Source organism: Chenopodium album, chromosome 4 (genome assembly GCF_948465745.1).
Source record: "Chenopodium album chromosome 4, dcCheAlbu1.1, whole genome shotgun sequence".
Classification (NCBI taxonomy): domain Eukaryota; kingdom Viridiplantae; phylum Streptophyta; class Magnoliopsida; order Caryophyllales; family Amaranthaceae; genus Chenopodium; species Chenopodium album.
The window spans coordinates 53,719,293-53,723,091 of NC_137837.1; the positions used below are offsets into that span (position 1 = coordinate 53,719,293).

Here is a 3,799-nt window from a genome sequence, read left to right on the forward strand (position 1 = left end):
GACAATACAAAACTGCTGTATTTGCGTCACTTGTTTGTTTAATGAGTGACGCAAATGAGGTGAATAATTATTTTTTTTAATTATAATATTTGCTTGTATATGTTTGTAGTACCTGTTTTCCTTGCTAGTGGTATAAAGTAATATGCTAACGCTAATAATTGAAATTAAAATGCAATATTATTGAATGCAAATGTAAATTTCGGCAGAGTCTACTTTGTATTTTGGCCTACCCATAAAATTGGGAATGACGGCGGCATATTATAAACCTGTCCAATAAATTTACAACTCAATATCATTGACATTATGGTCATCATCCAATACAATCACCAATACCAACCCAAATTGTTGGTAAACCAAATACATTCATGTCAAGCCTAACAAATAAAACAAGAGTCTAATAAGTAAATGGAGTTTGCTAAGTGTAGATCTAAAGTTCAACATAGCATATAAAATAGTCTGCCCAAATATCTTGAACCTCATTTATCTCCTCCTCTTTATACGGTGTAGATCTTGAAAAATCCTATTAGCACAACACAAATAGATGAGCAAAGGTGTAATTCAAGTGTAGGTACTTCAAATTGTATTTATTAAGTAAAAATGAAATATTTGACAGCTTATACCGTAGTAAAATACTCATTGCTATGATGATTTTGAAGTATTTCGAACAGATAAAAGATTCAAATTACACTATGTGAGAATAAGAAATAATTCAGGTGACAAGCAAAAGCAAAACTTAAATTGTACTTTCTCTATTTTTATTTCATTCTCTTTGGGTTAGGAGTTATCTCTTTCTTTCTCTTTGGGCTTTTAAACTTCTTAAATCGTACTTTCTCTATTTTTATTTCTTTCTTAAAATTTAAATTGTTTGGCACAATTCATAATGAAGTATGATTTAGATTTTATTGTTAATTATAATGTTATTTCCTCTTTTTCAAAGAATATTTATTGTTATGATGGTGATAATTAAAATACAAAGAAATTAAGAAACCAACCTACAAGTGATTGAAATACCCAACAGCCCACTTAATTAATCCCAAAAGTCAGAACATACATTAAAATGTAGCAATAAAAAAGAAATTCACTAGTTCTTAGCTAAATTATCCCCCTGCCAACAACATATATATTAGCTATTTTTTTACCGTTGCATTTAATAAAAAATATAGTAGTGCATCAAATAAGCATATTGAACTCAATTTAGCAATACTAATGGCTGAAGCTTTTATACCTGCGTTCATAGAGAACACTGCGGCTATAATGACTCTCATTCACAAGGTCTCCATGCTTCTTAAGCATATCATCCTCCCTGTAAAGACAAGTTATTAATTATAAGAATCCAATATTTATTTATACATAAAACAATAGGTGAAAGAGGATCCTAATGCCCAGCAAATAGCTAAATTCAACTCACCTCAAATCCGAGGATACAATCAGGATTCATGAATGGAAACATAGTTGCAACTTACAAGGGCCTAAATATAATTAACAATCATAGACAGTCTATTAAGTACTGCAAATCCAATTGACCCAACACATTCTAATTAATAGTATTATGGCATAATCCATTGTCCGGTTCCTAAAATAACAAGTCACTAAACCTTGGGTCATGCACTATGATGCAAATATTATTGCAATTTCAATCAATTATATCACAATTAGAAATCCAATAAAATTCACAATCATTATACCAACCACAAAAAATAAGCTAAAACTACAGAGAATGGTTAGAGTATATACAACAAGCGAAGACAATGTCGTATGTGTACTACCGCCTCAATTGTTTGTATACAATCACAAACTCGTGGAACTTAAGGAATTCACTTCCACATAGTAGAGAAATCTGACATAAATTTACATATATTAATTAAACCAACAAAAGCCAAACAAGCTAAAAATTATTTTCTACCTTAAACTAACACCATTTTTGCAATTAAACTAAGTACTTGTTCAAGTTAAATGCTGAAATTTATCTACCATGAAAATATTTAACATAACAACAAGAGCCAATGGGTCGAACTTAGCTGAAATTGACTTCACAAATTGACTGCTACAATGGGTCGAACTTCACGGAACTTTTCCTCTAATTAGGTCGAAATTTATAGGGTTTATGGGGGTAAAATATAATAAGTTTTTAGGGGGTTTTAATTGAATTTTCTGGGGTGTTTAGCACTGATTTTGAGCTCGAATTGGGGCATTTTGAGCTCGAATTGGGGCATTTTACTACTTGAGGTTGAGGTTCGAATTTCTGCTCGAATAATTGGGGGGTTTTTGGCTCCAAAATGTTTAATTTTTCTAGGGTTTTTAGTGTATGAATTTGCTAGGGTTAAGGTATGAATATTTGCTCAAATTGGGCGGTTTTTGGCAAAAAAATGTTTGATTTTTCTGGGTTTTTAGGGTTCGAATTTGTTGGGGTTTTAGGTTCGAATTTCTTCTCTAATTGGGGGTTTTTTTTTGCTTGAAATGTTTGATTTTTCTGGGGTTTTTAGGGTTCGAAATTGTTGGGGGTTTAGGTTGGAATTTCTGCTCGACTTAGGGGGTTTTTGAAAGGAAATTTTTCGATTATTCTAGGGTTTACATTCAAATTTGCTGGGGGTTTATACACCGAACTTCTGCTCGAATTGGGGGGGTTTTTTGCTCGATTTGTATGGGGGTTTTCGTGTTCGATTTTGCTGGGGGTTTTGGTTTGATTTTGTGCTCGAAAATCAGAGATTTTTGGCATAGATCTTTCTATTTTTCTGGGTTTGAAAGAATTGTGTTGTTGAATTCAGTTGTTGAAGGAAACAACAAATGGGTTAGCAAAAGTATTTTTTTGTGGGTATATTGAATTTGGAGGCAGCAGTAAATGGGGAGATGGGTGGAAAAATTAGAATTTATTACTAACTTAGACTTATTTGCGTCGCTCATTAGTTAAAAAAGTGACGCAAATAACTTAAATTTAATGAGGTGAATTAACTATTTGCGTCGCTCATTAATTAAAGAAGAGACGCAAATAACTCTCAAACTCATTTGCGTCACTTTTTCCAAAAGGAGTGACGCAAATAAGACCGTTATTTGCGTCATTCTAATAAATAAACGCGACGCAAATAACATAACGCTGAAGCATATCAGGCATTTGCGTCGCTTCATAGAAAATGTGCGACGCAAATAACTTATAATGAAGCTAAAATATATCATTTGCTTCGCTTGTTTCTACGAGTGACGCAAATGAGGTGACGCAAATGAAAGTTTTTCTACTAGTGGATGGTGGTGATGGTGACGATGAAAGGGGTACGTGGTGGGGGCTGGGGGGATTTTTTTTTTAAATTGTTTTGATTTTTTTAAAAAATATTTTAAAATTAGGATCAATTAGAAGGTGACAAGTGTCAAGTCATCTTCTAAAACAAGTTACTAATTTCATAAACCGGGAAAAGGTTCATTTTGGGAAGATGGGGTTATAAGGTGGGAGTATTTCTGGAATTCGAAAGGGTGGGATTATTTTTAGCATATGGGTGAAAGGTGGGATTAATCTTTTCAATTTTTCCTTTAATTAAATACGAGTTTTAAATACTGAACCTGACCATCATTGGCGGTGAAAGGTTGTTCATCATCGGGTTTGGTTTTGGGGAGACATTTTTAGGTGTCTACAACATCGTTCCAAAGAAGGGGGGCATGACCGTCGTCAAGAATGAAAAAGGTGAGCTTATTCCGACGAGGATGGTCATGGGTTGGCGAATGTGTATAGACTATAGACGTCTAAACACATCAACAAAGAAAAATCACTTCCCCCTTCCTTTCATTAATCAAATGCTTGAAAGACTAACTA

At 33.3% G+C, this 3,799-nt stretch overlaps 1 long non-coding RNA gene across 1 annotated transcript; it reads right to left on the reverse strand.

Annotated features, from left to right (window-relative positions):
* Positions 1 to 274: 274 nt before the first annotated feature.
* LOC145627002 (uncharacterized) lies at positions 275 to 2,835 on the reverse strand. The gene is made up of 2 exons (XR_014111251.1): positions 1,226 to 2,835; positions 275 to 520 (listed from the first exon to the last, which is right to left on the reverse strand). It is a non-coding gene; the product is annotated as an uncharacterized LOC145627002 (long non-coding RNA).
* Between the last annotated feature and the right edge of the window lie 964 nt (positions 2,836 to 3,799).